Source organism: Columba livia, chromosome 3 (genome assembly GCF_036013475.1).
Source record: "Columba livia isolate bColLiv1 breed racing homer chromosome 3, bColLiv1.pat.W.v2, whole genome shotgun sequence".
Taxonomy (NCBI): Eukaryota; Metazoa; Chordata; class Aves; order Columbiformes; family Columbidae; genus Columba; species Columba livia.
This window is the reverse complement of record NC_088604.1, coordinates 44,961,606-44,981,673: the sequence shown is the minus strand read 5'-3', so window position 1 is coordinate 44,981,673 and position 20,068 is coordinate 44,961,606. Positions and strand designations below refer to the sequence as shown.

Sequence of the window (20,068 nt, the reverse complement as noted above, 5' to 3'; positions counted from 1 at the left end):
TAAAACACAATTCCACAATATCCACTTCCTATTCTTTGAGATTCTGTGGCTATTACTTAGCCTGTTCTGTGGCTAGGTGAAAAGTAAACGGCATTACAGTACAAACATTGTGTATGCATTTCTGTATTGTATACAATATTGTGCTCAATCTCATGTAACTTGTATAAATATATGTTTGTGTATTATAGTACCTAGAGTATAGATCTTGTTCTTCCTCCAACAGGTATATTACTGAGTTTACCTTTTTCACTCTTGCGTAAAGCCACCCTTGTTTAGCCTTTGCTATGGTCTGATCATGACAACCTGGAACTCAAAATGTTCTATTTCATCCTACTTCTCAGATCATTTACTGAGACAACCAGTAGTGTTTAAACTCGCTCAGGCTTCCGTGTCAGTGAACAGATGGTGTAAATCTGTCCTGAGATGCAGAATCTGCACTGTTCCTCTTTCTCAGCCAGCTTAGCACATATTAGTTCATACTGAAGGAGAACATGTACTTAAGGACACACTGTGCTAGGCACTCTACAAGCATAACAAATCGAGATTTTTTTGTCCAGGGAGCTTAACTTTAAGTTCGAAATGAGAGACAGCAGGTGGATAAGACAGATGGAGAGGAAACAAAAAAAATTGCAGTAAGACAGCTGTAACCAGTGCAATGAGCAGTGGTCACACCAGCTGGCTAATCACTGACAAGTGGTTTCTATCATTGCCACAAAGACAAGCTTGAAGGAAGTATTTAAAGTGGAAGTGAGGATTTTTTAAGAGTTGTAGCAAGGATTTTTTAGAGTTGTTTTCACACAGAAATGGGAATGTGAGAAAATGACATTGTTTGTGTGAAAAATGCAACAAACAAGGCAATCAGAAGCCAGGATTCCAGCCAACACAGCAGTGAGTATCTGCATCCTTGATGTACATATACAACTGCAGATGAGATAGGCATTAACTTTGAAGTGTTTTAAAGATTATAAGTTTAAAAAAAAAAAAAAGAAGGGGGTGGGGGGTGCTCCAGTAAGCTACATTTTTTGTGTTAGCTACATTTGAAGCAATGAGCAACACAATGATTTGTACAAATCTGCCTAGAAATATCTTAAGTTAGTTTAGAGGTGATGAATTTAAATATGATTAAGAGGAGGTAACATTTCCTCCCTCAGGGGGTTACCTAAACATCTTGACAGCACTGGTTTCAGTAGTGGGGGTCAGAAGTTTGAGTGAGACTTAGGAATGGATGTTTTCAAGGATTGGCATGTCTGCTTTGCCTCTCAAAATTCAAAGTCAAAAGGCTTTTTCCTGTTATAGCATATGGACCTCTGTGGACTGAGAATGTGCACCATGCACAGGATGTGTGGAGAGTGCCAAGGTCTAATGTGCCTTGCCCACGCAGCAGAGACAGCTCTGTCACCAGGGGAGCTTCACTGTTTCTGTCAGCATCCAAAAAGTGCCTATAGTGAAGAACTTATTTGAAATGTAGTTTTTCAGTTTTGGAACTTTATGCGGGTGTCTGAAGCTTGTATTTCTGTCTCTCTACATCTTTCTCCTCTTCACAGATGGTTTCAACAGCTTGAGCTCGCCTCTTTGCAGATGATGCCAGATGCTCCCTCTCTAGCAGGCAGTTTTAGTTCTCACTCACCCACATACACACAAAACAGGTGATATCAGATGCCCCCTCAACTCCAGGCCTCACCCAAGTGAGTGCACAAATACGCACACCTAAGCAATACAGTAGCTCTGCATATACTAAACAAACGAAGCCAGGTATGTTTTCATAAGGTCAGGCTTGCTTGAAGAACTCTTTCAGTGGCTCCTCCAATGTCTAACCAATATTTACTCTTCTCTTGCTTTGCACCTATTTCTTCCTCTTTAAATCAGCTGTAAATAGATTACAACTTAATACTTGAGACTTCAAGGGCTAATGTAAGGTAGTTTAGCTCACACACAGATCACAGACTTATAATAAGATCACTTATAAGTTAAATATTTATCCTATTAATTTCTGAATCTGTTAAATTTGTTTGTTCAACAGCTATTGGAAAACTAATAAACCCAACATTGGTTTAATGAAAAAAATTCAAGTATATACAGCATTTGCTGCAGGAAAGTATATCTATTACCACCCAAAACTGTAAAAAAAAAAAAAAAATATATATATATATATATATATTATGTTCTACGGCAGGAATACCGAAAAGTTAAAAATGTATTTCTAAGTGACATTTAGTACCCACTAAACAGTACCTACACTGTTTCTATCATTATTGTAAAAAATGTATAGTTGTAAGTGAAGGGTGTAAGGGAAAGAAAACTGTTCTGCAGGTCTTCTCTTTTCCTCAGGTTCATGTATACAACCAAGTCCAGAGAGCTAGACTTAGTGACTAGTAGAAGCCTATCAGGCTCTGCACAACTGTAAGGGTCCAATCATGAACATCAGATTTCAGGACTAAGGGGTTTAGGTTCTGATATTACAAGCTTCAAGTGACCCAGATCTATCAGTAGGGTGCTCAGTAGTGGACTGGTTTTACTGCCCAAATGATTTAGCTGGTACACTCAGAATGCACAGAATTATGTAGGAGTGCAGAAGAATATACTGAAATAAATGAGATTCTACACTGTTTAAAAGGCAAACACAGAAATCAGTCTTGACATGGTGAATAACGAGTAATTAACCCTGTATTATTGTCTTAGAAAATACAGTCAAATAAAAACAGGTGAGAGGCTTCTGCAGCCTCTCATATTATGGGATATAGGTTTTCCTTTAAAGTATTTTGCCTTTTACACTCTCTTTAAAAACATTATATGGCCTATAAAGTTTTATTTCAAGGGAAAAATTATTCACTTGAGGAGCACTGAATGTTTTCTCAAATAGTACAAATAATTTAGCTAATGTTCTGTGAAACTTCTTGCAAATAATCCCATAATTCAATACAGAAAGATCTGAACAAGATGTTTTACATTTTCTGGCTTTGCTGAGAAAAAAAACAAAACCAAAAACATATATATATATATCTAAAAAAATCCTTCCAGAATTCTGGATATGCTTTCATATTACTGGAGGGCTAGTCTTAGAAGAGCAGCAAGCACTTCTGATAGTCACCCTGAGTAAGCTCATCAGTCCCCAAAAAAAGTGTCTAGGAGGACGTGCCTTCTGAATACGAAAAGTAGTACTTTAGCAGAAGAAACAAAACTACAGAGACAGAAATAATATTACAGTGCCAAAGAACAGATATAAATTTAGGAATAGTTCAAATCAAAATAGTGAATTCTTAATGTAACTGCCCAAATGGTTAGTGGTTTTCAATCTGTTTCCTTCTTGCTCTATGATGAGAGTGATTCTGATTTATTTTTTTGTATTATACCTGTGCATATGGAGTGGAAGTGAGATACCCAGTGCAGGAAAGCTGTATTCTTGCACGCCTTTGCTTTGACTTAATGTATAAGGCTATATTTCAGTCACAGCTTTGCCAGACCATGAAAAGAGCCATCTGGAATACAGCTAATTGGTAATCTTGGACCTAGACAAAGAGAGAAATCTAAAAGTTACATACTGATTGAAGCAGTTTTTCCCCTGTCAGAGCAAAGGATTTGTTTAGAAATTTCATGGGGCATTCCTGAAAGCACTAGAGGGTCCAAGCATGCACCTGTTTAGGCATATAATCAGAGACTTTGTTATACATGTATGTAACATACAGATGTTTCAAACACATACAGAAAGCCTAGCTCTAGGTTTGCTGGGCTTTTGTAGATCACCTGAAGATATGAAATGGGTCCAACATTTCTAGTGTCAAACCTTAAACACACAGTTTATGACACGCCTTTCAAAGCAGGGCAAATATGGGCTGCTGTATATCTGTATATAGAAAGGATAAAGATCAAATCAAGTTAATAACTAATGGTTTTGGGAAAGGGACATTACCAATGGAGAAGGGGGAAAAAAAAAAAAAAGTATCTAAATTATCTAGGACTGAAGATTTAGAGTAAATTTTTAGTCATTTGTGGTCTGAAACATTTGAACAGAAATGGCTTACTGTCTTTACAGAAATGCAGTGTATACAAACACAGAAAACATGGTGTTTCTCAACAACAATTGTACTGGTGGGTCTCACATGTTTTCTTTCTTACAGATTCAGTCTGTTTTGGATTAGTTTCCCTCAGGTTTTAATCCTCTGTAGAGCTGTACCAAAGAGTCACAGCCTGTCTAGGGAGGGAAATCCATGAAGTACTTAGAACAACAATGCCTAGCATCTGTTTCTAATGATTACGACAGTGTAACTTCCCTTAGCTTGTGTTCTACTTGGTCAACGTGTGGCTAAAAAGTTCCCAATTTTGCTAGTGCCTTCTTGAAAATGGAGGGAGCAACTCCAAGATTAATGTCAAAAGGTAACACTGCAAAAGAAATCTCAGTCTTCTGTACAACTTTTTCAAGCATATTTTCTTAGGAACTCTAGCTGTAAATTTGATGAAGTGTCAAGTCTTCACAGGTTTGCCCCTAATGAGCAAAACTTCAATTATACTTCAAGACATTCTACTTCTTTGAGGTTTGTGTTTTTTTTGGTTTTTTTTTTTTTTTTTTTCTTGAAACTCTCAGTCTCCAGCCATTAAAGTCGTGTTTCAGAGACCTGAGAGATATTATCGATTTTTCTTTGCCAAAAAAAGATCACTACCTTTAGGCAAGGTGTGAATACTAGATGACTGCCTTTTTTGCTTCCAGCTTGTAATTCTTTTGTACCTTAAATCTAAGTGACTTATTCTTTTTCTAACTTTTTTTCAGTACATATACTGAAAAATTCCAGATCTTATCTTCCTTCCAATGTCACGGTTATGCATCATGAATGGCACTAATGAAGCCAGGGGTTTAACCAGGTTTATATTGATGCAAAGGACAAGAGGGCTTGTCTGTGGTCCAATTCATTCATTGTATAGAATTAAATATCTATGTTTCTTCTCAAAGCTGAAATTTTAATCAGACAGTAATTAGGCAAATACAAATCAATCTTTTGTTCAAAATAATACAGCCTTATTTTGATCTCCTTACTATGTCGCATGTGTAATCTTTAGCTCCAGAACTTCATACAGCTTTTTAGGAGCCTTTTTTCTTTTAATGGCAATTTTAAAAATACCTACATTACATTGTGTCATGTGCTGGAAAATATCACATAGCTATTAAATACAGTTAAGTATATAGAAACAATTACAGCAACTTTTTTTTCCACATTGAGTGTATTTGTTCTTAATGGAGGAGCTTTAACTGACTTTTCAAATTATTTCATATGGCCATCCAACATCTGAGGAAGTGAGCAGAAATATTCACATTTGATCTTGCAGTGTTGCAAGACTGCAAATTTCAAGTATTAAACAGGATCTGCATTCCACTCAAATCAGTTTTCAATGTTAGAAATATAAGAATTGGAAGATATGATCTGGGAATTAGATACTAGAATTTTTTATTTTATTTATTTTTTTTTTTTCCAGAGAAGACATTGGAGGCAGTTTCTTCTTTTGATACTCACCTTGATAAAATGTTTGCAACATTAACTGTCAGAAGATATGGGGGTTGGTTCATTGTTTTTTACCCCCACTTGTTTCTAAATTGCATTGTTAATGCTTAGAGATGAGCCAAGAATCTATCAGGAAATAAGGCAAATTTCAGAGATGATCAATGTAGGATTTTAAGAAGTTAGATAACAGTTAATTTCTTTGAACACAAAAGATGGTGTACATGACCTTTATAAAGCACTCATTATTATTTTTTAATTTATTTTGATTTTGTTCTCTAGCCCAGATCATGATTCCTTTACTTTGAAAGTTATAAGAATCTGCCATGTGTACCATACAAGGTGCAGAATTAAAAAAAAACAAAAAACAAACAAACAAAAAAATTGCCCAGTTTTATAGGTCTGAAATTTGGGGATTGATTAAGTAAGGTCCAGATATTAAAAAATATTTGCAAAACTGAATGGAAAATGGTAATCTCACCTAAATATGGTTATCTAAAGGGTAAGCATCTAAACCTAATGCTTGAGGCTCTAAACCATTTGAGCCTGTTTTAGTCTCTGTTAAATTCACACAAGACTCCATAAAGCAATGTGTGAGAGCTGGGGACAGGGCCAAGTATTCCAAGGCCCCTGTGTTCTGTCTTGGTTTCAAGGCTCACCACAGTTATGTAGTATGACTAACAAGGGACTCCGATGTACAACAATATTAATTAGATTGTGCACTCAAACACAAGTGTGTTCTATTTGTCATATATCAGAAATTTTCTGCATTCTCACACTTTAAGGGCACTGGTAGAAAATCTGAACGTGTGCATGTAGTGACAGGGAAGAGAAAAAAGAATAAATTATTTCCCCTCTCCAAAACACCATAAAACTTGTCTCTCACCAGAGCTATTTCATGTTTAAGGGAAGAAATGCAAAGGAAGTCACAATATAGAATTAAGTAAGTATGCAAAGATTGTTTAAAATTTAGCTGTGTAACACAGATCATTTAGAGCTTACCAGTGAAAGAGACTAAAGGATTCAAAAGAGATGTAATGGTATTAACTGATATCATATTTTGTTACTTGTAAAATATCTTAATAACATTATATTCTCAGTATTAAATGTGCCTAGAAACATTTATTAACTGGCATCTGTGATGATAATCTATATTGTTAATTCACTAGATAAATTATTTAGGGGGGAAGAACCATGCTTATCTTCCAGATAAATAATATTTTAAATAGTACATCAATTTTTGTGTAGGAAGGAGGACATCACCTCAGTGTTTGTGATGTGTGCAAGATGTTCGCAAGTTTTTTTGCTTTGACTTGAATTACAGATTCAGAATAAGGCAAAGCAATTAGAAAACTCTGCACAAAATTATTACAGTTTAAGAAACTGATAAGTGTTGAGAAATGTTTTTATGGACTTCACAGGGACAGTATGGCAATTTACATATGCTATGATCCTTTCTTCCTTTTCTGCAGAGAACCTATAAAAATGACAACTTATACCCTCCGGAAAAGTGATGAAAGAACAAAACAAAGGGACACCAATTCTCTACAACCTGAAGTTCAGCACTAAATATAACAAGGCATTATCCACTACTACTGCTGCAGTTACACAGGTAAAATCCTCACTTAGCATTTCCACAACAAAGTAAACTCAAACCTGTCAACTGAGAGTAGTTAAATGGCAACACTTCCCACTTTTTATGTTGACTTTGTTTCAAAAAAATCATTAAGAATTTTTGAAATAATTGTCTTTATTAAAAATAATGAAACCTTCGAACTGTTGCCCAATGAATTTGAATATTATTTTACTGTTTGTAGAAATACTTTATAATCATATGAAAGATGCTTCTAATCATTCTTAACTAGATTAATATGAAAACATTTAAAACCTCTCTGGACACAATCCTGGACAACCAGCTCTAGCTGACCCTGCTTGAGCAGGAACATTGGACTAGAAGATCTCAAGATGTCTTTTTCAAACTAAACAGTTCTGTGATTTTGTGAATGGTTAAATATAGCCAGGAATTACATAAAATTCTTCAGCATTTCTTTGTTTAGGGATGTACCGATTTTGGCTAGAATAGAGTTTTCTTTATAGTAGCTTGCATGGTGCTATGTTTTGGATTTATGGACTAGGTTTTGAAAGACGATAAGGGAGTAGGACACTCGGATCATATTTTTCAAAGCTTTGGGGTGTCATAGTTCTCCAATACATCTTTAGAAAATTCCAGCTCATATTTTTGTGACCAAAATGAGAAGTCTCAATAAAGTACCAGTGAAAGAATGTTTATCTTCCTGCTTGCTCTTTGAGAAAATAGTTCTGATAGGATGTTAAAAATACTTTTCACAAATTACTTCCACTGTGGCTGAAGGAAAAGCCTGATAGGCTAAAGAGGAATACCTCTCTCTACAAAGATAATATAAATAAGTTCATGGTATTGTAAAACATGAATAGAGAATAAAGGTTGTATGTCTTCATATTTTTAACAACTTATCACATTAAGAAAGATAAATAGGTGTCTTTGCCCAGATGCGCTACTGAGACACACACACACACGCACGCACAAAAAAAGGAGAAAAACAAGGGGCTTGTTTTGTTTTTGGTGGATTTAGCTAGAGATTGATAAACATGTATACAACATTAAAGTGCTGTAATAAAAACAGTTCATTGGTAATTGCAAAGGCCTAGGAATAATTATTCATATTTATGTCTGCTTTGTTTACTAAATTTCCAGAAAATCAGCTATGAAGGGGAAACCTCATTGATTGCAGGTTTTAATTTTTTGGTGAGTGTCCAAATAATTTAAACCAGCTGTAAATGAAGCATTAGGTTAATATAAATATAAATTTCTCATTCATATTTCAAACTAATTGATATTCAGCTAATTATGAGCTATAGCAACATTGGTGCCAATTATTGTAAGGAATTAACACACTGGGTTACTCTTACAAAAGAGATAATTTTTAATTACTTTGTTGAGAATAAGTGAAGCAGTGTGCTAAGTCAATTTTTAACATCTTTATTAATGATCTGGAAAAAAACAGGAGCAGCATATTAATTAAACTTATGTACACACTTAAGCCAATAGCCTATTGTAAACTTTTAGAAGGAAAGCATGAAAATAAAAGGTGACACAAACTTAAAAGAGACCTAGATGTAAAATTATTTCTAATGTTAATAATATTTTAAAATAACAAGGAGAATTAGTCCAAATTCAGCAGTTAAATTGTTGAAAAGCAACCAGACTGGGGCATAAAAGAGACACTGCTTCATAAGATAATATCTCTGGACATCTCTTGTCCAACTCCCTGCTCAAACTAGGGTCAGCTCTGGTATAAAACCAGGCTGCTCAGGGCTGTGTCCAGTCAAACCTTGGTATGCACCAGAGACTGTACAGCCTCCCTGGGAAATCTGTTCCCATGTTGGTTTCTCCTTATGATGTAAAGATTTTTTTTCCTTAATTGCAGTCTGAAACTCTCTTTATCCAACTTATTCCTATAGTTTCTTGTTGTCCCACTCTGAAACTCTCAACTCTTGAGTGTCAAGTCTCTTGTCAAATCAGCTTTGCTAGTCTTCATCAATTGTACAGTGAGGAAAAGGGAATGGAACATTTTTATTGTATCAATTAACGTACAGAGATTAAATATAAGCGTTTTTAATAAGCGCTAAACTGTGTTCACTGACTGAAGAAACAGAAAAGTATGGGGAAGAAGCCAAAATATCTTAGGGATGTGCTCTCTTACCACAGAAATAAGAAGAATGCGACATTTTAAGATCCCTCCTACATGTGCATACTCTTTTACTACATGCACTTTCTTATGTGGAGACCTACAAAGAGGATGTGGGCTTGCTATTTTGTTTTTATGGAGTCTGGAAGGGCAGATTCAAATACATCTGTGCCCTGTTTGCACAGATGTACCGAAAGGCTGTGACAGGTACAAAGACATCTGGGATTCATTTTCAAATCAAGCTTAGTAGAGAAACTAAGGCCAACCAGGAAAAAGCTCTCTGAAGAGTTCATATGCAAGCCTGTCTGTCTGAAAGCACACAACAAAATTATGTATTATACTGGGAGATAGATAAAATGCTTATATTTATGGTGCCTAATGTACAATTAAAATATTTTTTCTTTAAAATTGAATGGAAAATGTGACAATGTAGTTAAAGAAGCATGTGTAAAAGGAGATAAAGAAAAATTGTTTACAGAAGAAATTATTCCTTGTCCTTAGAATTCTGCCTTTGCCAAATAAACAAGGATCTTTTTATATAGTAATGTCAGTCATTTGTTCTAATATAAAATGACTTTTCTGAAAATATGTTTATAGTTAAGAGTGTTTTGCTGGCACATGATAATTGGAATAACTTATTTTTCAGTTCAATGAACAAAAGTATGTGTTCAGAGAGAAGATTTTCAGATAGGCAGCTTTTAGATCACTTGGGAGAAAGGAAATTTGTTTCACTTTAAATAAAACCAAAGTTCTGTATTCAGAAGGGGGTTTTGTCTGTCATCTACAAGAAAATGAATGCTTTTTCCCCATTCCCTTCACTTCTTTGAAACCTTAGACAACTCAGTTGAAATTTCTTTGTTTTCTGTCATCTTCTCTTTTCAGCAGATTTATTTGGTATTAGCTTAAAACTTTATTAGTCATTTAATGGTCTAAATGCACAGGTAATTTGTAAGGCTTGTAAAGTTTGAAATGAAAGACCATTTACTGAGAGTAGTGTAGTTCAAACTGTTCACTGTCCCTGAGTCTTTGAGAGCCCTGAATATCTCTGTCTTATTCTCCAAAGTTCTTTCCCTCAATGATTTATTTTTACTTGTTTGCATTTAATTATTTTAAATATATCATACAATTATTAACTTTAGCCAAAGGTCCTCATTAACAACTTTCCACAAGCACTGTGATTAGGTCAGTTTGCTGATGTTTGTGTTCAGATCCTTGTTCTAATTAAAAAGCTGTCCTAAGGGCAGCAGCTCCAAAGAAAGGGCCTGAGAGTAAACTACACTTGAACAGCTGCTTAGGACATCATTGAGTCTCTGGACACCAGGCGACAAGAAGACTCTTATCATGCTGAAGGAAAACCAGTGGAATGGAAACCACACACATTTAAGAAAGTCTAAGGTATTGGAGAGGAGGAAAAGGCTTCTATACCCATAAAGAGGGCTGAGACTATCAAGGTTTTGTCCTCCTAGGATTCCCATTTTGAAAACAGAAGATGTGGGGAGAAGGAACCTCACAGGAGCCTGGTTCACTGGGTTCATGTGCTGCAGAGGAATTTGATATGGTTAACATGCACCTGCCAGAAGTCAGATGACCTTTTAGTCAGATGAAACTTCTAGTAACATGAGACAACAGTTTAATAAATAATCCCCTCCACCCTTCACCCCCAAGTTAAGACAAGCTAAAAAAGCTGATAAAAGAGAAAGGTAAATTATAAAAGTGTAAAAAGAAAGGAGAGAGAATTTTACAGTCTGATGGGGAGAAGAAGAACTGATATTAAAAGGCCAGAGAGAAGTCATTACCCTTCTTACATTATTGATGACCATGATATAGGAGGAAAGGAGAACTGGTACTGTGTCATTGCTTACCCATTGAAATGGAAGGGCAGCAAAGTAGGCAGTGTCACCTGTTGTCTTTGTTTTCATCTCTTATTCTAGAATGGATCTAAAAGCCTCTTGTAGTCACAGGAAGTGGATGGTGACTCTGAGAGACATTATCTTGTGACAGTAGGTAGACCTTGGTCAAGAGCCAAAGGTCGTCAGCCCCTGTTACTGCCAGCAATGGTAGTGGCTGAACTTCCACATTTAGTTCTAAGAATTTGTTTTGTTTGCAGGGCATTGCTACTTCAGGAGACATCTTTGGAGGAGATAACTTCTACCTTCTGTGATGTTAGAGCAGAGAGCAGTGAATCTCATTTGCTACAAGCAAGTGCTACCAGATATTATGCGGGATGTGTGTGGGGGGGAAAGTATGGCAGTTCTTATAACCCTCTGGCACGCTTGTGTCCAGTAGATTGTGCACCACAAGTTTGTTACAGCCTTCATGCTCCTAAAGGTGCTCATTTAGCTGAATAATCACTCCCTTTGTTCATTAAAGGTGACACAAACAGTGCTGGTACAATGTCACTAACAGAAGCAGATCTACTTTCAGTGGTTCTGCTGGAGTATGTATATTCCGGGGTAGACTAATATGCTAGTAGAATTTTTGTGGAATTTCAGCAGAAGTCACAAAATCACAGAATGGTTGGGGTTGGAAGGGACCTTTGGAGATCATCTAGTCCAACTCACCTGTTAAAGCAGTTTCACCTAGAGTAGATTGCTCAGTGGAAGTGGTGAATTTTAGCCCAAAAGGATATGAAAGCTCTTTGGCAGACAAGTTAAGTGAGCAATAAATTAAGCAAATGCCTTACTCTTGTGTGCTTTACTCATGACTTCACAATATCACAGGGAATTCAAATTTAACCACTATAAGGTGAGCACTGGTGAAAGGGAAGGAAGGGATTATGAGGTCAAGGAAAGATGTTCTCTTTAAGGGATACTGAATATGTGAGTCCTCAGGTGTAAAGATTACAGAGGGTAGGGCAAGTATCTAACCTATATTAACAGTTTAAAAGAGAGGATCTGTAAAGCTTTTTGAGAAGTACTATAAAGCTGAACATAAGCAAGTTCAACACAGCATAATTATTTTTCTACAATTTAAGCCAGTTAAGGCTGCTTTTTTAAAGGGATGTATTGCATATGGCTTCTTTAGCTTTCTTTCTCAAATGTCTGATGTGTGTGCTAATCAATTTTGCCTAAATAAGGGTATCATGACAGTCCCTATAGATATCATATATTGACCAATCCATTCAAGCTGCTTTGTTTTCTGAAATTTCACTGGGAAAATTAAATAACCATTGAAAGAATAACATCACTTCCATCAATGCCCATCTGCTTCTTAGGAGTATTGGAACTGGGTTATTCCAATGTTATTTCAATTCTTGTTTCTTTGTAAGAGACCTATCCCAAACAATCTGCCCAGAAAATGAAATCATCTTATTGCATTAAATTGTCTTTCCACATTGTGTTGCTGTCAAAAAATGGTGATATATATAAGCCATCAAACGTGGTAAATTTGTTTTCATTAGGAATCTTTTCAATTGTGTCTGTGTGTTGTTTCCTAATCTTTTTATGTGTAACCTCTAGGAACTGCAGGGAGGTGAGAGGCACACAGATTTCCTGTTTGCTTTTTATTTCTTCTGAGATTTCACTGTTGCTTCCAGCAAATTTAGCATAATCTTCACACAAACAAATCTTCTCTTTTGTCTTACTTAGCCTTATCTATAAAGTCAATTTCAAGAGTGTGAATAGGAACAAGATAAAGATATGCATTTTGAGATGTTATAATCTATATGCAGGAAGAGAATATCAATGTGTCTTATAGGAGCATGCCATATTGATATTTCATATCCCAGTTACAAGATGGTTCACAGATTTTCCTGAACTCATGCACAGAACGCGTTATAACCAAGAAGAACCTCAAATATGAAGAAATTACTTTCAATTCACTATTATAAAAAAGTGTTAGAAGGAAATAAGGAAGTAGAAATGCTAAGAAAATGCACTTCGGTGATGATTTAACATTTTCAGTGTTGTTGCTTCAAAACTCTATTAATGTTTATTTGTGATCTGATAAATCCTTTAATTTACACAACAAGATTAATATTTGTATATTATGAATACAAAACAGGACCAAAACATTTCAGAAAAAATCTAAACTGATAAACATGAAAAATAATACACATAATTTTTCTTTTAAGTATCTTTTGTGAAAAAAAAATGAAGCAAAAGTATTTATGATGTGATATTTATGAAGTTTTTAATCTATCCATTGCAGAAATCTTACTGATTTTGAATTCATATTAAACCAGATATTTTTCTTCCTTCATCTCTCCTATTTATATATTATTTTTGTATAGCAGAGAATCTTAAAAAAATATGCTCCTGAGGGTGGTAAAGCAAATTTACCCACAACTTCATAGTGGAGATCCTCAAGGGAACTTTGAAGATTTTCAGAACCAGCAGAAGCCTCAGAAAATGGCTTGTGCTTGTACTTAAGTCTTTTTTTTTTTTTTTTCCAAAAGACCTTGCATTTATTCTAGCTACCATTTACTCAAATCTTGACAGTTTTCTGGTTTAAAAGTGTACTACAAAAAAGAACATGTATATTCATAAAGAATAAACTGTATTTGGGCTAGAGAATACATTTTTTTACAGTATTTATTTTTGTTTGTAAGTTTAGTGGATTTTACTGTTCGTGAAAATGAGAGATTTATAGTGCAGTCTGGTTCAAGGCACAGTGCTGACAAGTGCTGTGCATTAATATCTCTATACATCTCTACAAAATGCACTCCACTCCTGACATACAACACCTCTCATGCTGTAATACTGCTTTCCTACATTTTCCTTGTGCCAAGGCTGTCAGATTTGTGTTGAGTTGTGTGATGGGTTTTGAGCTACCCAGCGTTCCACTGAGAACTACAGTAAGATCACCAAACTAAATTCACGTTTTCTCTAACCTGCAAGTAAAAGTAGTGTAGATTAAAGATATTAATCCTCTCTTTGACTATTTTAGTGACCCTTGCTCCTACATTGATTTTTAAAGTGAGATGTGACTACTGCACTTTCACACCTTGCTGAGTGTCAGTCAAACCTCCTCTGAATGAAGCATCTGAAGCTGCTGCAAAAAGGTGTAGGGTTTAGGAGCTTTTCCGCTTTCTGTAGTAAAATGGGTATGTACATGGGAAACCTGGATTTTATGGAGACTTCATTCTCTATTTTGTTATGCCAAAGAAAGCTTTATTGTTTAACCACAGCAAGATATCTTTGCTTAAAGGTAAAGTATGTGTTGTGAAAAATCTTTGAGGGTAATGCTGTCTGGAGATGAAAGTAAGGGGCAAGAGGAACTAAGAGACTTTTCCAGGCCCAATAAAGCCTTTGACACTGAAACTTAGCTATAGACGTTGTTTCTTAATATTTACATGTGAAAAAGTCCAGTTTCACACCAGGTTAATAGCAGGATGAAGAATTTTTTAATTAAGATACCAAACCCCATTTCTTCATTGACTTTTAGAAATTTACATACATCTTTTCTTATTTTATATATGCAAATGTGTATCCCTATCTTCATCCCTATCCATATCCATTAATTCCTGATTTTAGAAGTTAGAAAGTTTAATAGAAATAATGACATTGAGATGTCAATGAAACTGACATGTAGGGATTTTCATTTTATTAATTCTCCATACATTTAAAGGCATATCATATTAGTGAACATTTACTTTACCCATGTGGTCAGCATTCCTACTGCTAGGTGACACATCAAACACAGAATTTACAATTCCTTCCAGATTATTGTAGGGAATATTTCTTCACTCGCATCTGTTGGATAACCAACAGACTAAGCTCATCTAGTTTAAAGCTAAAAAATTCTTCTCTTTAGGGCTCTATTCAGACAGTTTCCTGACACCAACTTGAGATTTGACATTTTGCTGGCACTCCAAGCTGCACACCAACCTTGTCTGTGTGAGAGTTCCTGGCACTTCACTGTATGGATCAGTTCCTGTGCAATCTAACAGCAGGGTGTAATCCTTTATGAAGTATTTCTGGTAGAGAAAAGGATTGATTTACAGCAATAGCTGGATTTTTCCCACTTCTTCCCTCCTGCAGGGTCTGAATGTCAAAGGTACTAAGAAGAGTGTCACAGATATTAAGATTAGCTCTATAGAGATAAAATGAAGTCTCCTTAATGACTTTTATTTTTAACTGTACAGTGATGACTGAGTAATTTTAATGTACATTACCTTCAGAAATCATATATTTTAGAAACATAAATAAAACCATATTGTTAAAATTACATGTATAACTGTTTATTGATAAACAGTAAAAGTTGAAATATATGATGGAATAAGAAATTCTAGATACAAAGTTATATTGATAAGCATTTGTTCAATTACATGAATTTAAAAAACACACAACATGGCCTCCTACTTTTAAGAAAATGAATGAACAATATGTTGTCATATGTTCTATTTGAGAGGTATTGAGTTTAGCCAATTAAGCTCTGGATTGATTGTAAGCCAACCCTTGACACCATTTAAACTATAAAAAGCTTTACAGGATATAATATACTTCAAACAATTTGTACTTTAAAACAATCCTGTATTGCATTTATATATATATATATATGTTGAAAGGCTGAAGGTTGAAAGTAAGAGGGTTTTTTTTGTAGCAGTAGCAAAACCTGTAACATCAGTAACTCAAGTGCTGCAAGCTATTTGAAAGTCTCTACAGAGACAACAAATTAATTTGTTATGATACAACAGAAAATTGTCTTCTAAAACTTTTCTCAATATTAATAGGAGAAACACAAATTTTGACTTCACATATAATGCCTTTTTCTTAAATTGTTGCCAGCCAGATACAACCCGTCTGTAGTTTTTGCCATGAATGAATTTTCTTCTATTCTTGGGACTGAGGCTATCTTATTCTACATGTAAGAGGAGCTGGCAACTTTGCAGATGTTCCAATTAGAGAAGTCAAAGGTCACACTAGGTTCAAGTGCTGTAATAACTCAGAAAGAGATAGATTGCAAGACCAGGAGCTGTAGAATGATGCAGACTGTGGTCTTGCCATTGCCATTTGAAAGAACAGAACCCTGAAAAGTTAAGTGCTTGACACAAACTAGTAAATTAGTTCTTTTGAAAGAGTTTAAACAAAATCGTATTGCATAGCTGTTTTTCAGTAAACACTCTGCTATGTAAATTTTAAATTGATTGGGAAAACAGAAAAAATGCCATAAAAATCCTATGATAAACATATCTGGTTTTCCCTATAGATAACAGATATTAATTTATTACAATTTTTATTTTCTCTTTTTCTTTTGTCAAAGACCATTTTATATTTTACTACAGGTACAATTTATTTTCTATATTTTGCCTGGAGGAAGTAGTATGTGTAGTTCGTGCACACTGCAAGTTGTGATCGTACTAGCTGTTATTTACCAGTCCAAAATTCATATACTACTTGTCTTAAGCTCTTCCCAGCAAGCTTTTTAGAAGAGACAACTTATTTTAATGATCCAAGCTGCAAGCTAACTGAATATCTAACTGAAACACAGTGGCTACATATATAAGGTCATATTAAACAGTTCTTATTCACTGGTAGATTACTATCTATACTGTTAAACTGTTAAAATATAATTTAATTTATAGGCATCAACATAACCAGACTGTTCAAGAAAACCAAGAAGCTGTACAATTCTATTTTTGCATCATTCTGTTTATAAAATGCTTTGTGCTTGAAAAAAACCCTCAGATTTATGAAGCCTGTGAGTCTTTTCATTTTACAGGAATCTATACTGAATATCCTGTAGTCCTCAGAGCTGACTAGAGACTCTGCACGCATTTACATGGTGATCCTTTCTAAGAGACTTCTAGCAAGATGCAGCTGAAGATTCAGATAACCAACTAGTTATTTATAAAATAAGTGTCTACAAATGAAATGTGTGTTTAAGTTCCTATTATACTCAATAAAGATTTAATAGATATAATTGGTGGAGCCTACAAAACAATTTTGCTCTCCTTAAATTAGGTAACCAGTAGAAAATACCAGTTTCCTATACACAGGAATCTAGTGCCATTTGAGTTACCCTAAGATGTCTACCAGCTGGTATTACAGAAGATAAACAGCAGATGATCGATTTGTGGACTGACAGCTAGAGGCCAAATTCAGATTCACCCTGTGCACAGGCCACTGAATCCCTCTAGTGAGAGATTCAGATGACAGAAAATAGGCATTTAGTGCTTTTTGTATTGCTGTACCTGTCCCCATCTCCTGCCGAAGAAAGATTCAGATATCACTTAAATCTGATATTTTTAATGCCTTTATATATGACTTGGGCTTCTTTGGGAGTCACAGCAGGGGCTAGATGGCCATGTGTGGGCAAGTAATCAAATTAGCTGAATCAGTCTCTAGCGTCCTTTAAATGCATAGTTAAAGTCCACTGCCTATAAAATATTCAGGTGCATGAATATAAAAATGTAGGTTGAGCCATAAACCCTATACTGTAAACACTTAGATGTGATAATCTTAAACAAATCTAAGTGTGTCTGTATCTGGAGTAGAGTACTCCTTTCTTCTTCCTGTCTTTCACACAAACACCCTTCCATGGATGGCCTTGAAAAGAGACATCTGACAGTATTCCAGTGACTGCATTAAGCCGTGTATGCTGTAGAGCACGCATCTCCTACATGGAGGTCTTTATATCTAAGAAAAAATAAGATCCATTCATATGTTTTTAAGAATGCAAAAGATTCACAAAGAACTAAGAATTGAAGGCTAAATCTTATGAGGATAGAATTTGACCTCTGGATGTGACATAAGTTTTCCACCTAAAAAAAAGTGATGCTTTCTGTGTAAGTGCTCCTTTTGACTCATGATACATCTCTGGCAACTTCTGTTGTAAGATATGAGACAAGAAATAAAAGTAATTGAACACATCAACATGTAATAGAAGAAAAAAATCTTCAGAGTTATCTAATTTTCTTGAGGAAGCTCTCTTATCTAAAAATGTGTCCGGGATATTATCTTCATTGTTTATAGTTCCTGTAGTAACAATAGGTAACTTCAGAGTTATAGGTCTAGAGCTGAAATGTTTTTGGTGTTTTAACAAATGTGTATAATACAAAGAATTTACATTGCTGAATCCACAAACTCAGCTGTGCAAGAGACTGCCAAACAGACAGATTTCCTTTAGCTTATGCAGTATACAAAATGCATTTTAAAGATTTCAGTCAACTTAAGTTAACTGTTGTGAATTATTTGCTGCTTCTTTAAACTACTTATTTTCTATTTCCCACAGCTGTGATACAAATTACCTTATTTTGTAGCTTACTGGTTTTGGTCCTCAGCTTTCTGAATCTCTTTTTCTGGGAACAACATAAGTGATTTTATGTTATTGATTCCCCTCTTCCAGAGAAGAGAGAATTAATGTTTTTTGTTGTGTGTGGTTGGGGTTTTGTGTTTGTTTTTTTTTTCTTTGCCAGAGATTTCAGCGATGTGTTAACTATAATCTGGAATGCAAAGTAATAATATGCGACAAAATTTAATCATGGTCATAATTAAAATGCTCTAAATGATGGATAAAGCTCACACACTCCTGGAGCCTCTTATTTTGTTAATCTGCTCTTAATGAACAGCTGTGTTTGTTTCGAGTCAAATATTAGATGTGTAAACACTTCTTTAAGTTTTATTTAAAACTGTGCAAGGTCATTTTGGATACCTTTCAGACTGGTTTTTAACTGAGCCATAATTTGGTGTGTTAATTTTTTGTGGCACAAGAAGATGTAGCTACAGGTTGGACGGCCTTAAAAATAAGATAGCGAATTGGCCTGAGTTTCTCCAACTGATTTCTCCTTTTAATGTTTCCAGTTAGGATATATTTTTGTTTTACTTTGCAGCTAAATGAAGTAGAAGGAGCAGGAGTGATCTAATTTAAGTTTACCTGAGATACTCAGGCGAGATAGTGAGTTGTTACCAACAACCAACCTTGCAGGGAGCCTGCTGCCTTTCCAGTAGATGCCAATACAGGTTTTCATCTGTAAACTGATATTCATGTTTCTGCATGGCGCAGCACAGAGTCATAAAGATTTTGCCATCCAGCCTGCAAACGGAAATAGTTCCCATGACTAAACACATCATTCCTAGCAGAATTTGGAAGCACTTAGCATTTAAACCCATCTCACTGGCGAAACTACATTATCTGTAAAGAAAAATAAGTAATTAAGAACCTTGATTATTAATGTCAAATACTAAGTCCTTGGTCCCTTCCTAGCTAATTGGCACAGCTAATAAACACAGACAGTAACAAACTAAATGGGCAGAGTAAATCCTTTTCCGTTCTCACTGTGCAGGCCATGTGGTGAAGAGTCTTATGACCTATGGCTTTGAATCTTTAGTTCCCTTTGCTCTCTGCTCCCCTGCCACCGTACTGGCTTCATATCCATCACCGGCACCTCACAACAGCTTTTCTGTGTTTCTCCAAAATTATTGTGTGACTGAAGAGTTTTTTGTGGAGCCAAAGAAAATTAGTGATTTCATCATCATGGCAAGAAACAGATAGAGATTAACTTGTGACAGCCCTGATAAATCTGTTCCTTACAGGAGTAAACTGTTACAAGAATATGACAAAATTTATTTTTTATGCTCACTTATTCTTCCTATTAATAGGTGAATATCTACATTTTGCAGAGCCAACAGAGCACTAGATACCATATTTTCCAATATCAAATTGTTATGGCCCCATTTTAAGAACAGGGACAAAAGTTAAACAATTAAGAGTGTATTAAATGTATTAAATTTGACCTCAGGGACTTTGTTGCTGTATTGAATTGACTCTGACTTGCAGCCAAATATCCATCCAGCCTCTTTCATTCCCCTATCCTGCGGGACAAGGAAAAAGTAAAAGAAGGGAAGAAGATTCACAGATCAAGGCAATGAAAGTGTAATAGGAAAACCAAAAGCCACATGTACAAGCAAAGAA

General features: G+C 35.2%; 1 long non-coding RNA gene across 1 annotated transcript; it reads left to right on the top strand.

Annotated features, from left to right (window-relative positions):
* The first annotated feature begins 660 nt into the window (after window positions 1-660).
* On the top strand, window positions 661-19,636 carry LOC110363952 (uncharacterized). The gene is made up of 3 exons (XR_002422366.2): window positions 661-888; window positions 6,959-7,098; window positions 16,877-19,636. It is a non-coding gene; the product is annotated as an uncharacterized LOC110363952 (long non-coding RNA).
* The last annotated feature ends 432 nt before the right edge of the window (window positions 19,637-20,068 follow it).